Source organism: Cucumis melo, chromosome 10 (assembly GCF_025177605.1).
Source record: "Cucumis melo cultivar AY chromosome 10, USDA_Cmelo_AY_1.0, whole genome shotgun sequence".
Taxonomy (NCBI): Eukaryota; Viridiplantae; Streptophyta; class Magnoliopsida; order Cucurbitales; family Cucurbitaceae; genus Cucumis; species Cucumis melo.
The window spans coordinates 28,499,080-28,513,787 of record NC_066866.1 but is presented as its reverse complement, the minus strand read 5'-3'; the positions used below and the strand labels follow the sequence as shown (position 1 = coordinate 28,513,787).

General features: G+C 31.4%; 1 long non-coding RNA gene across 1 annotated transcript; it reads right to left on the bottom strand.

Annotated features, from left to right (window-relative positions):
- Positions 1 to 2,698: 2,698 nt before the first annotated feature.
- LOC103502771 (uncharacterized) lies at positions 2,699 to 14,526 on the bottom strand. The gene is made up of 3 exons (XR_540646.3): positions 14,059 to 14,526; positions 12,080 to 12,230; positions 2,699 to 3,232 (listed from the first exon to the last, which is right to left on the bottom strand). It is a non-coding gene; the product is annotated as an uncharacterized LOC103502771 (long non-coding RNA).
- Positions 14,527 to 14,708: the final 182 nt, after the last annotated feature.

Genomic DNA, 14,708 nt, shown 5'->3' with positions numbered 1-14,708 from the left:
CTCGGACCAATGAGAAGGTGGGGCCCTTGTTCAAGACGTGGATTCAGTCCTTAAGGGAACAACCTATCTACTATCCCAGAAGTGGGTAGGAGTGAATTCCATCTTGCACCCTATGTCCCTAGCTATCCACTCGGTCTTACCCCTAAAATGAGAGGCTTAGGGTCAGCGATGTTGAGTTGCCCTCACCTATGCAGATCTAAAGATAATACCGAATGAACAGAAGTTCATAGTTAGCTCAGGATTAAGATCAAGTTACCTAGGTCATCATAAATGAAATAGTCAGTTTATAGTTTATGGTGTTATAACTAAAATTGACTATTTCGTGGTTCCAGTCTTATGCAAACCATTTACATAGAACACCCCCACTCTCATGTCTCTACATGAACGATTCAGGATTACATCGTTTGTACTTACTACGGAGCGGGCCGCATCCATAGTGTTTATCTAGAATAAGGTGCCCAACCTTATTCATACACTATAGGCCATTTAGGCTATTAACTTGAACTTAATCCATGTTTATGTCTCTACATGAAGTTCAAGTATATATGACAAACTAGTAAATAGCCTCGGGACCTTAATTTATTGGTTTTAAGATTATAGCATTCAATAATAAATTATATTGAATCAAATAACAAAGTACGAGTTTTAGGACACAAATTCCAACATCAATGAGTCTAGATGAGAATGGATTAAAGATGGCTTGAAAAAAGGTTCAACAGTTTGGAAGATGGCATGGAAGATAAAAAAAATTGTGCAGATTTTGTGAAGAAGATGTCGTCAATTGTACACTACATGGGAAAACGTGAAGTCAAACCACGTCAAATGTGCACATCTATAAAACACGCATTTTAATATAAGGGTTTCTTGTAAATTAATTTTTGAAGTTAGCAAAATTAAGCTTGAGTTGGTATTCTAAGATAACGCGAGAAAAGAATAGGAAAGGTAGGGAAATCATATAATGTGTAATGAAGTTAGGCAACATGCTAAGACAAGATAATACGAGAAGGGAAGACGACAATGAATACAACCAATTATCAAGTGACGAGCTAGGCGAGGAGGAGTTGACTAAATGTTAAATCTAGAAGATTAGTAAGTTAAACACATATTAAGTTTAAGTGAAGCATGGATTATGTAGAATATTAAACTAACATGTTTAACGCCCTAAGTAAGAGTTGTCGAGATTTCAAGAGAAAATTCTATCAAAGGAGTAAAAGGTGAAGCTTTATTGTAGGACTATACGACAAGAGGAAAGAAGAGTTAGGCGATAAGAAGGAGACAAAGGAAAAAAGAAAGACTTGGCTGAATGAGTGAACTTCAAAGGAAAAACAAGCTTTTGAAAAATGTTTTTGGTTACAAAGTCATGTTGTTGTATTGTTATGTTGCTAGATATGCTCATGTTGTAATCTCATATATATTTATAAAAGAACATGACCAATTTGAAGCATGTCTATGTGTGAGGTTGTATTGTTGTGATGCTTGTATGTATACAAAACCATTAGTTTTATTCCTAATCAAAATCTAGCTACTATGTGCATATAAAAGTAAAGGTTGTCATGTGTTGAGGGATCCACTAGGTAGAAGAGTGGCTAAATGCGTTGCGTGGTCCATGTTCAAGTCAGTCTCCAGAGCAACTGGTATTGAATGAAGGTCTGTAGGGATGCTTATGATGAAGTAGTAACCATCACAGTAGTTCTTGCATTGATGAAGTTCAATATCTAGGCATTAAGAATAAGTAGAGGCTAATGTGACTATTGTGTTGTATAATGTGTAGTGAGGCATTGAGATGTTTTTTTTTTTTTTAAATAAGAAAGATTTTATTTTGTGCAATTCTTTTTCCTAAAACATATTTCTAAATCATGTCCACACTCGGTACACAATGGTCACATTTCGAGTAGGGGCGTGAAAACATCAATGTTGCCGCTTTCTTAAGAAGTTATTTAAGGCATTTTGAAGACTTTCTACATTTTTAGTTTTTCAATTTAACTTATAATTTAGTATGCAATCTTGTTTTAAGTTCCTAAGTCTTATTTTCTTCAATAAGTGTATTTGGATGACTCTTGAGCTTCCACCCAATGCACGACATTTAACCTACAAAATGGCTTGTAATGCTCATGAAAATTTTGAATATCAATATTTAAAAGCTTGTGCTTATTCAACCCTTTTTGTGTTGTATTATCTTTTCAAACTTTGCTTTAGATTTGATGTTAAAATCAATTAATAGGATTATTCTTGATGAAGCTAACTTTGAAACAAGTTGTCTAAGGATCTAAGAGTGACCATCATAGGTTCTAGGTTCGATCCAAGTGAACTTTCTTTAGAGTTTGTGATTTTGATTTTGATGAACTGATTTCTTGCCTGATTTTAAATCAAATTTTAATCATTCTATTTACTTTAAATTTGACATATCAATAGTATATCTAATAACAATCAACATGTCAAGTGTATCAATAATAAATCTGACGACAACCAACATTCAATTAGTGACATATTTTGAAGTAAAACATACATGTTGCTTTTTATAAGCATGGTATTTTAAGTGTATCAACAATATATAATATATAAAAAATGTGTATACCACACATCAATAAGTAAATACTTAAATTAAGACCTGAGTACATTCATAGTATATCTTGAAAAAAGGAATTCAGTTAATAAGGTGCTTTTAGCACTTACTTTAGTTAATAGTTGATGCAACAACTGAGAGAGCAATAAGTATAAATGACTATCAAAATGCCAAACATTGTTAACATAGTTTGATGACACAACATCTATATTTGGAGGGTCCTTGACTCATGATAAGAGGTTATATATTACCTTGCGATATAATTCATGTTTACAGACTTATGACCAACAGTACAGACATCTATACACATTTTTAACATTCTATACTTAGTGACACATTTTACTGACAATTGAATCAGAAGAACATTCACTAATGTTTATCATAAAGGCAATAAAAGAACCACTCCCCTTTAATCAATCATCACCATGCAACCAATCAAGCAACACTTGATCTTCGATAATTTCAAATCTATCTTCTAATCATTGACCAGAAAACTTCATGTCATAAATACTTTTTCACTCAACCTGGGAGCACATGGACTTATCTCTTCCTCTTTTCTTCTCGAAAAATACATTTTTTCTCAACACCATCCACACGCACACGAGAGCGAATAATAAACGAAACCAATGGCTTTACAAAATCATAAAATTAGGACAGAATCTCAACAACCTACACCAAAGAAAACAATTTAAACCTATATATTAAATAAAAAGATTAAATAAATGAAGTGGGACGAAAAAAACACAACAAATTTGATAGCAATCAACATTTCAAGTGTAGCAGGAGTATATCTAACAATAACCAACATTCAAATAGTACCTTATTATTTCAAAGTAAACCATAAGTTCCACGTATAAATATGATATTTTGAAGTGTATCAAGGATATATCATATACAAGACTTGAGTGTGAAAGCATGAATATGCATCAACAAAATATTTGACATCAATTAACATTACATGTGTATTTATCACTATATCTAACAAGAGTGAACATTCAATCAATATGTGAAAAGATAGAACAGTAATATTATTATTATTATTATAATTAACAAGAGTGTATTATTATTCTTATTATTATACCGTATAGAACAATTTTAAAAAAGAAAAAAATCGACAGACCCACAAAATGAAATAACAAATATACTATCGCAATTAATCGGTCACAAATATATAGTGTGAAAAGATAGTTTTGTACCCAGTTTAAACGATCTCGTACCCAGTCTAAATGATCTCGTAGCAAGTTTATAGTATAGGGATAAAGTTGGGTACCTTATCCGAGTAACACTATGAATATAGCTCACTTTTTATTTGATACAAACACAATGATCCAACGCGTTGGTGTAGGTGACATGCAAGTGAGGGTATCCTATGCAATGAGTTTGCGTAAAATCGGACCACAAAATAGTAACCATTAGATGTAACTCCGTTAACTAGTTAGGTTTCTATTTCATTAGAATGATATAAGTAACTTAGTCTTAATCCTGAGTATATTATGAACTCCTATTCGCGAGGGATTATCCTTTGATTTGTACGGGTGAGAATGACCAAATTGCTAACTTAAGTTAACCTAAGGATAAAACAGTAATTTGATCCAGCTGCTTTTACGAACAACTGTGAAGGACTAACTTACTCGTGGTCTATATCCATAGACACATAAATATATCTACAGTGAGAAGAGTTCAGCTGTGAGTCTTTAGTGGGGTGTACACACAGTTAAAGAATATTGATTAATGTGGTTAATAAGTTTAACCAATTAATCTCATGCCGTTGTAGCTTCTAATCTGTAGGTCCATTAGGTCCCCTTCCTAGCTCGTAAAGGGTAATGAGATTTAATTATATTGATTGTAATTTGAAATGTTTAAATTTACTTTGAAAATTAATATAATGTATAGTGATACATTATAATAGTTTATATTTTAGGATATGATTCAAAATTAATTATGAGAGGATAAAATATTTGAATGAGTTCAAAATTAATTTCATGTGAACTAGATTCATGTTAAAATTATAGGTTAAAATTTAATGTGTATATGATACTCATTAAAACTATAGCTTATGAGAGATTTATATTTGAATATGATTCAAATTTGGATTAAATTAAATATAAGATATTTAATTTTGCAATTAATTAATTGAAGGATTAATTAATAATTTAGCTTAATTTGATTTAATTAAATTAAAACTATAGGTTATATGAGAGATGTTCATTTAAATATGATTTAAATGAAATATTAAATAAATATGATTTATTTATTTATTTATTTTAATATTAATATTAATTTATTAAATTTATAGGGAACGTGGGTGGTTTTTCCAAGTTTCCATTTTCTCTCAACTTCCCTCTTTTTCAGACTGAAGAAGAGAGAGATATTGTACCCCTTAACTTAGTCTAAACGATATTGTATCAAATCTAAACGATTTTGTACCCATGTACTTAGTCAACATTTTCTTCTTCATGATGTAACCCTAGCTGCCACACACCTTCTTAGGTTGACATCTGTTGCATGAACAGATCATCGATCGTCTCTCCCTGTTACTCAGACGAAGCCGTCTATCGCAGCTTCATCGTCATTCATCAATCCAAGTTGCACTAGTCTTTCCTTGTTACGGGAGATGAGCACTCGTTTTGTTGACTTTCAGTTTTCTTCCACCTCCCGCCATTCGCATCCAACTCAGCCAAGCCTTTGCCATCTTCCGTCCACGTTCAACGTAACCTAATCGCGATCTCTATCACGACGCCTCTCTATTTTTGTCTTAGTTTGAGCCATGTTATTGCATTCGAAAGCCAAAATTTCCATTCGAGTCGTTATTGAGCTGATCTCCTTCGTCTCCTAGCTGTGAGTCGCACACGCTCCTTTCGTCCAAGCCATTCTCTTCTTTCAATTGAGCTCTTCTTCTAGCCATGAGTCAACTCCTCTCTTAAGCCAGTTGTGCCAAGTTGAGTCATTTTGGTTTTTAGTGATTATTTGATTGGGTTTTAGGTATGCCCATCAAATATTAATTTTGTCCTAAATAATTTAATTTTTTTGGATTAAAGTGATTAAAGTGTACTATTTTCCTTCGAAGGATGTTAGCTAAATTTGGAGCAAATTGTGGAATTTTCTCGACGAATTGGTTTCAACCTCAGATTTAGGTAAGTTTGGAAACCTAAATAAATAATTAGATGATTATGATTGACACAATTATTAATTTAATTTTTTTTATGTTTAGGATTGGTTTATTTGGGTTTTGATTGTCAAGGACTTTAGCAAATCTCAAGGTAAAAGATTTCTACTACTAGTCCTTAAATTGAATTTGAAATGTACCATGTGTGATGGTTTGACTGTTTATGCGTAATGATAAAATGCGTAGAATTGAGAGGTTTTGACTGAATTGTGTAATGGAATGTCTGACATCGACATATGAGTGAACTTTCGAATATCTAGTCTGTTTACGCATAGGTTTTGATGTATTGATGACTTGTTACATTGTTGGCTGAACTAAGATGCGTACTAGCATGCTGATTTTCAACTGGTTATGTATTGAACTGAAAAATTGTTGTTAGTTTTAAGCGCTTCTTGATTTAAATTTCTTAGAATGCTTAGACTGGAAAGAACTTATTTGGACTGAGGGGAGACTGTTAACTTTAGCTATGGGATAGTGTACCTTGCAGGCATAGTGTCCAACGGAATCACTAGACTGATTATGTGCATCCTACGGGATCACTAGATTGATTATGTGCATCCTACAAGATCACTAGACTGATTATGTGCATCATACGGGATCACTAGACTGATTATGTGCATCTTACGGGATCACTAAATTGATTATGTGAATCGTATGAGATCACTAAACTAATTATGTGCATCCTACGTGATTACTAGATTGATTATGTGCATCCTACGGAATCACTAGACTGATTAGGTGAATACTACGAGGTCACTAGACTAATTGAGGTATATCCTACGGGATCACAAAACTGTTATGTTACTGGGTATCTCCTAATAGAAAATTAACAATTTTTACCCCTGACGAGATCAGTAGTTGTTTCCTTATTGGGTATAATTTTATACTCATCCTTTTCATGTTTAACTTTTTTAAGCAAATGTAATTTTCTACTCATGATTTCAATGAATGGAAGCTTTTCTCTGATTTTTTTAATTTGAACTTTAAAGTATCTTTGGATTAAAATAATGATTTTGGCTTAGTACAAGGAGCTGGATCATTACACTAATATACTAGTGTAGTAATTGTTGGAATTTATGTCATAAAACTTGTTGTTTGTAGTTGAAATTATATTCTATTTAATAAAGTGGTTATTGAGGACTAATTAGTAAAAATAGAATACTATAATCTTGAATCAATCAACTAAGGTCCCGAGGCTATCTAGTGTAGACTTGAACTTTATGTAGAGACATAAATGTGGATCAAGTTCAAGTTTATAGCCCAAACGGTCTATAGTGTATGAATAAGGTTGGGCACTTTATTCCGAAAACACTATGGATGCGACCCACTCTATAATTAGTACAAACGATGTGATCCTGAATCGTTCATGTAGAGACATAGGAGTGAGGGCATCCTATGTAAAGAGTTTGCATAAGACTAGAACCATTAAATAGTCACTTTTAAGTTATAACATCGTTGACTTTATAAATTGAGTATTTCGATTATGATAACCTAGGTAACTTAATCTTAATCCTAAGCTAACTATGAACTTCTGTTCAACCGGTTAACCTTAGATCTGCATAAGTGAGGGCAGCTCAACGTCGTTGGTCCAATAAGCCTCCCATTTCAGGGGTAGGATCGGGTGGATGGCTAGGAACATAGGGTGCAAGACGGAATTCACTCCTACCCATTTTAGGGTTAGTAGATAGGTTGTTTTCTTAAGGACTAAATCCAAGTCTTGAACAAGGGATCTCGCCCTCTCATTGGCCTGGGAGAGATTTGGTTTATAGGTTGGACCTTAAACCAAATGTTCAATAGTGGATCAGTGAGACTTAAGGAGCAAGATGTAGTCTCAGGGGTAAAACTGTATTTTGACCCAGCCGAGGTTACGAACAACCTGTGAAGGATTAACTTACTGATCGTGGTTATATCAAATGGACACAATGTTGGGTTTTATGTCCTAAAACTCGTAGATAGTAAATATAATCAATTGACTGCCATTAATAAAGTGTTTTATTATTATAATTTCAATAAGTGTTATTGATTATATTATTAGTTTTGTCTTAATAACCTAAATCCAATAAACTAACATCCTAAGTTGTTTGATGAGTCTTGAACAGTATGTAAAGACATACGGGGATCAATGTTCAATATTAGCTTAAAGGGTCTATAGTATAGGGTTAAGGTTGGATACCTTATCCTGTTAACACTATGGATATGGCTCACTTTGTATTTGATACAAACACATTGATCCAATGTGTTCATGCATGCGACATGCGAGTGAGGGTATCCTATGCAATGAGTTTGCATAAGACTGGACCACGAAATAGTAATCACTAGATGTAATTCCGTTAACTAGTTGGATTTCTATTTCATTAGGATGACCTAGGTGACTTAGTCTTAATCCTGAGTGTATTATGAACTCCTGTTTGCGAGGGATTGTCCTTTGATTTGTACGGGTGAGAGTGGCCAAATTTTCGACTCAATATGCTTATCATTTTGGGGACAAGGCCGAGTGGGGAGCTGGGAACATAATCACACAAGATGGAATTCACTCATTCCTACCTTTAGGGTAAGTAGATAAGTGTTCCTTTAAATGGTGTGTCCGGGACTTGAACAAAGGGCCCTACCCTCTCTATGGCACGAGAGGAGCTTCTATTTAGTGGTTGGACCATAAACAGGTTGTTCATTAAAGGAGCACTGGTATTTAAGGACTAGAGGTAACCCAGGGGTAAAACGGTAATTTGACCCAGCTGGTGTTACGAACACTTGTGAAGGACTAACTTACTGGTATTGGTCTATATCCGTGGACACAGAAATATATCTACAGTGAGAAGAGTTCAGCTGTTTGTCTTTAGTGGAGTGTACACACAGTTAACGAATATTGATTAATATAGTTAATGAGTTTAGCTAATTAATCTCATATCGTTGTAGCTTCTAATCTGTAGCTTCTAATCTCATATGATTCAAAATTAAATTACGAGAGAATAAAATATTTGAATAAGTTCAAATATTAGTTTAATTTGAATTAGATTCATATTAAAACTATAAGTTAAAATTTAATGTGTATATGATACATATTAAAATTATAGGTTATGAGAGAAATTTATATTTGAATACGATTCAAATTATGGATGAAATTAAATATAAGATATTTAATTTAGAAATTAATTAATTGGAGAATTAATTAATAGTTTAGTTTAATTTGATTTAATTAAATTTGATTTAATTAAATTAATTAAATTAAAACTATAGGTTATGCGAGAGATATTCATTTAGATATGATTTAAATGAAAATATTAATTAAATATGATTTAATTAATTATTAAATTAATTATTTATTAAATTAAATTAATTAATTAGTTTAATATATATATTAACTTAATAATTATTATTCAGTTAATAGGGAACGTGGGTGGTTTTCCCACGTTCCCACTTATTATCTCCAACTTCCCACTTCTTTCGTCTGAAGAAGTGGGAATACTTTGCGTAACAAGGAGTGAGTTCTACGAAGAAGTTCTGTGAAAAATTTTGCTCTCCCAATTCTCTCTGACCAAAAAATATTCTCTCTGAAAAAAATTCTCTCCATTCCCTTATTCCAATTTTTGGTTCCCACAAACCATCTCTTGAAGAGAATAGGAAGGTTTCCAAGTGGTGGTGCCCAAATTGGTGATTGGTAGATTGAGAGTCGTCAACGAGAGTAAGTTTTCTTCTCTGTATTTTTTATTCAAAGCATGTTTAACCATAAAAAATTATTTTTATAATTTTTTGCCAATGTATTGGTAATTTTAAGGTTCTAATTAAAATTGAGTTTATGTAATTTTTCGCTGTAAAGGGTTTTCATCCCTTTACACAAATATATCTATGTGAGGGGAGTGAAATTATGAGACTTTAGTGGAATAACTCGTTAGTTAGCGAATATTGATTAGCTCGGTCTAAAAGAGTTTAGCCAGTTAATCTCGGATCATTGAAGCCCATGATCTATAGGTCTATTAGGTTCCCCTGCTAGCTCATACAGAATTAACTTAGAACAACATGTTGGAATAATTCGAATTGTTCGAATTAGGTAGAGAGAGAAAAACCAACGAATATATGTGATATAGCCATCAATTATAGAGCTTTATAGTTTAAATGTGATTTAAATATTAAAAATATAAATAGGAATTCATGTTTGGAAGCTCGGAATTGATGAAAAAGGTCAAAGTTGTAAAAAGTCAAAGTGTTGACTTTTGACTTCGAAAAGTCAAACTTTGACCGGCTTTATATTCAAATATGATTTGAATTTTAGAAAACTAAATGCGGATTTATGCTCAGAAGGCCGGAATTAGTCAAGACAGACAAAATGGTAAAAACTCAAAATGTGAACTTTTGACTTAAAAAAGTCAAAATTTGACTTTAACTAGAATGATCAAATAACCATTTTGCCCCTTGACCAAAGTTAGTGGGAAAATACAACATTTTGTTGGATAATCCCACTAACTCTTAATGGGCTATGTGGAAGCTTATGGTGATGACACCATGCCCACTAAGAGATAATGGAATAGTGATTAATTCAACTAAATGTTAGTGGAATACTAGGTGTTGAGATTTAATAAACTAATTACATGCAATTTTGCATGTAATTAGTCTATTAAAAAGTAGGTGTACGTTCTTCGTTATGTTGTATGCAAAATTGAAGAATACAGAAGGGGAATCCATGGAAATAGTAAATATGAGAATAGAAAATAGAAAAATAGCAAACTGTTATTTTTTTTTTTATTTTTATGATTTATGGCAAAACTAACTGCCATAAATATTTTCTAACTTTTTTGCCCGAAAATACCTCTCCACGGATGACAATTGTCCATATACAAATATAGTGTATTTGTTGAGATCAAAAAATCAAACAAAATATCACATATCACGAATACAGTATATTTGTAAACACACCCACTTATTATAATTATTAACTAAATCAAAAAATTATTATATTGTTTCAGAGATCCTTAAACATATTCAATTGGTTTTAATATCCCCTAATTATCCCAATAAAAATCAACAAATTAACGAAAAATAACTTCAAATATTCAATTTTTTATTTTTCGAGTTATAGATTCAAAATTATATAATGCAATAATTAATTATTAGGATAAAAATTAAGAAATTAACAAAAAAGAATTTCAAATATTCAATTTTTTCCTTTTTGGAATTATACATTCAAAATTGAATCCCTCTCTAAAATCATGGCAAAGATTATGCAATAATTAATTATTAGGATAAACATTAAGAAATTAACGAAAAATAATTTAAAAGATTCAAATTTTTTACGCACCTAAGATACCAATCTTTCCCTAAAATCATGGCAAATATAATGCAAATAACTGTCTTTGGTAAATTAGTTAAGTTTAAATTCAAATTCAACCCTCCCTAAAATCATGTCAAATACAATGCAAATATTAGTTATCTAGGATAAAATGCCGGAATTAAGGGAAACTAAATTAAAAGATTCGATAATTAATTATTATGATAAAAATTAAGAAATTAACGAAAAAGAATTTTAAATATTCAAAATTTTCCTTTTTGGAATTATAAATTCAAAATTGAATCCCTCCCTAAAATCATGGCAAAGAATAATGCAATAATTAATTATTAGGATAAAGATTAAGAAATTAATGAAAAATAGTTTAGAAGATTCAAATTTTTTACGCACATAAGATACCCATCCTTCCCTAAAATCATGGCAAATATAGTGCAAATAATTATCTTTGGTAAATTATTTAAGTTTAAATTCCAAATTCAACCCTCCCTAAAATCATGCCAAATACAATGCAAATATTAATTATCTAGGATAAAAGTATCGGAATTAAGGGAAACTAAATTAAAAGATTCGATGGGAAGTAACGCTGGAAAACGATATTCACAAAATAGAATCTAACCAAATTATAATTCTTAATCTTAACATTTTTATTTTCTAAATTATTTATGAAAAATCATTAAAACTTTCCTAAGATTAGATTCATAAGATTATGTCATATACATCTTCTTCCTTCGCCCTAGTCTACCATATCTTCTTAATACCCGACCGCAACATCAAACTAAAACGTAAGGGCTACATAAAAAAGAAAAACAGATACCCATTATTTAACCCATGAAGTCCGTATAATATATGAAACAATAGACTTTTTCCAAATTCAGAACTTTTATCTCTAGGTTGACCGTTTACTGGACTGATTTGCAACAATTCGAACCTCATTCGGATTGTTGATGATAAGGATGTGTCTTGGATTATGTTAGTCATATCAAAATTCCCCAACAATTATCTACTTGTTATCGTTGACACTGTATCTTTGCTATTGATATTCGAAATACTCCGTATTTGAGTAGTGAATTACCTAGAACTGATATTGGATATACCCCGTATTTGTACCTCCTCAGAAGAACTCGACAGACTTTGAATTTCAGTTGGCAATCGTTTCTTAGAACCAGTGATCCCCGCGTCTCTTGTTTTGACCTCTCCCTTCCCCTTTTTCATCTTTATATTCTCTACAATTTATAAAAATTATTAAGGACAATATATATTTATAACTATACAACAAATCCCAATTAATCTTCCTGAAATAAAGGACATATATGTTCACATTTTATGTCCTTTATTTTAGGAAGATTAAATTAAACAAATAAAATATAAATATGCCTATCTATAAATTTAACATTTAAGTGGAAAAAAAAGTTAGTACTATATTTTCAAAATAGAAGAACACCAGTCAAGAACAAAATCGAAAACAGATGCCGGTGGAAAGCGATTTGAAAATTTGAAGAATGTTAGAATCGGGAACAAATCTTAAGAAGAAAATTTGAGGACTAGGTATTTTTTATCTACCTGCAGAAGATGTGAGAATAGAGAATAAGTCCAAAGGTTGAAGAATGAACAGAAGTGTGAAAATGAAACAACTCACCATTAGTTGGCAATCTACATACAGAAAAAGAACAGAAGGTTGAAGAACGAACATAAGGGTACAAACGAACGAAGGCCGGTGGAAAGAGATCTTAAAAGGGAACGGTGGAGCGATCTTAAAAGGGTCGGTGGAAAGTAATCCTAAAAGTCACCGCAACATGAGAGAACAGAGATTACTACGCGTATCTTAAGTGACGGTGGAAAGCGTTTCAAAAAGGAAAGGAGAAAACGATCTTATTTTTCGAAGGAAAAGAGAAGGTTCAAAAAAATTATAGGATTTTCTTGAAGAAGTGAAGTGCTTGCATGTAGAAGATGTGATGTTTTCCAGAATATGGTTTTTTTTTTTTTTTTGAGAAAATTAAAATATTCAAGAGTGTGCATAGTTTGTATTAATTATAAGGTATTTGTGTTATATTTAGAAATTTAATTTGTCAATTAGGTAGGGACATTTAAGGCATATTTGTCTCATTTATTATTTAAAAATGAACTATTTTGCTATTTTGCTAATTTAAAAATAAAATTGTCATTTATACAAAGTAGACCTTATATTTTGTTATTCTTCTCGTCGTCCCTATTTTTTTTTTAAGTTTCTCATTTTAAATTGAATTGGGTCGGCTTTACTTTGGGAATCTTGCAAAACAACTAATGTGATGACACAGGCCTAATTTTGCAAACATGTTATGCTAATTATGGAATTGCCTTTATTCTTTGAGATGATGAGTAGAAAAAAATAGCTTTTTAATAATAATAATAATAATAATAATAATAATAATAATAATAATAATTGAGTAGTGGGAGGTGGCGGAGCATGAAGTGAGGAGACATAAGAGTTGAGTTCCCTACTAGTCTACTAGCAATGAGTGGAGGAGATAGTGGGAGAAGGAATTTAATTGGTTGGATGAGATTACGAGAGGTGTTGCACAAATGTGTGGAAAAGACAAAGACGTGCAGTTTTCCTACTCTTGTGTGTTGACCAAAAAGTTGACTTGGCTGTTCATTAGACAAATCAACAACAATAATGGTAAGTTAAATAAGGATTATTATATTATATTGTTATATTACTATGTTTGGGATCATTTTATTAAAGGGTGTCGATGATAAGGTGTACTCTGTGCTGACATACACACTGTTATTGTTCATGGCATCATGGGTGTTGGTTTTGGTCTTCACTTGCTTCCTCGCATCACTCCCTCGAAATTCTTCTGAATCTATTACAGATCCTTATCAAGGTTCTCTCTCATCTTTCCAATTTTTTTTCCACTTCTTTTAAGAGAGAGAAAAAAAAAACCCCAATAATGCCTGAGAAAATTGAAAAGGAGAAAAACAAAACAGAACTATACCTCACAAAAAGAAAAATATCCTAAAAAAGGAAAAGAAAAAGTACAAGTAGTAAGGTGGGTGGATTAGAACACTTACAAGAAGAGTGCTGATGGCTGGATAATACTCGTTGAGAAGGATTAATAATAGTGTTAGAGTAGGGATTGTTTTGAAAGGAATTCATTCATATCTTTTTCTACTTTTCATTCTTTTTCGCCTTTTAATGCTTTTATCCCTTTTATTGTTTTTAGTTTAGTTTTATTTTTATTTAAGATGTGAATATTTTATTTAGATTTAAAAAAATACGTTGAATCAAAAGTAATTTCAATTTGTATGTCTGATTGTTTTTTTTTTTTTTTTTTTTTTTTTTTTTTTTTTTTTTAAATTTTCTTTCGTTCCTTTTCCTTTTCCTTTTATTATTATTTTTTAATTTAGATGACTAGAATATTTATATGTTCTGAATTACAAATGTTTGGTATCTTTACATAATTATTTTTGTTTAGTATAAATATTTGTGTATGTATCTAGAAATATTTTAATAATTGTATTTGTTATATGTGATTTCTATTAAAAAAAAAAAGGAAAAAAAAACTTAAATTCTAAGAGTATCCTTAGAACTATATGTTTTAGGAGGTTGGAGTCTTGTTTTAAAATTTGGAGTTTGTACGTGTTTGGAATGTAGAGTTATTTTGTTGTTTAAATTAAAAGATCCAATTTTGGAATGTTGGATTGAATTATGAATCAGGTAT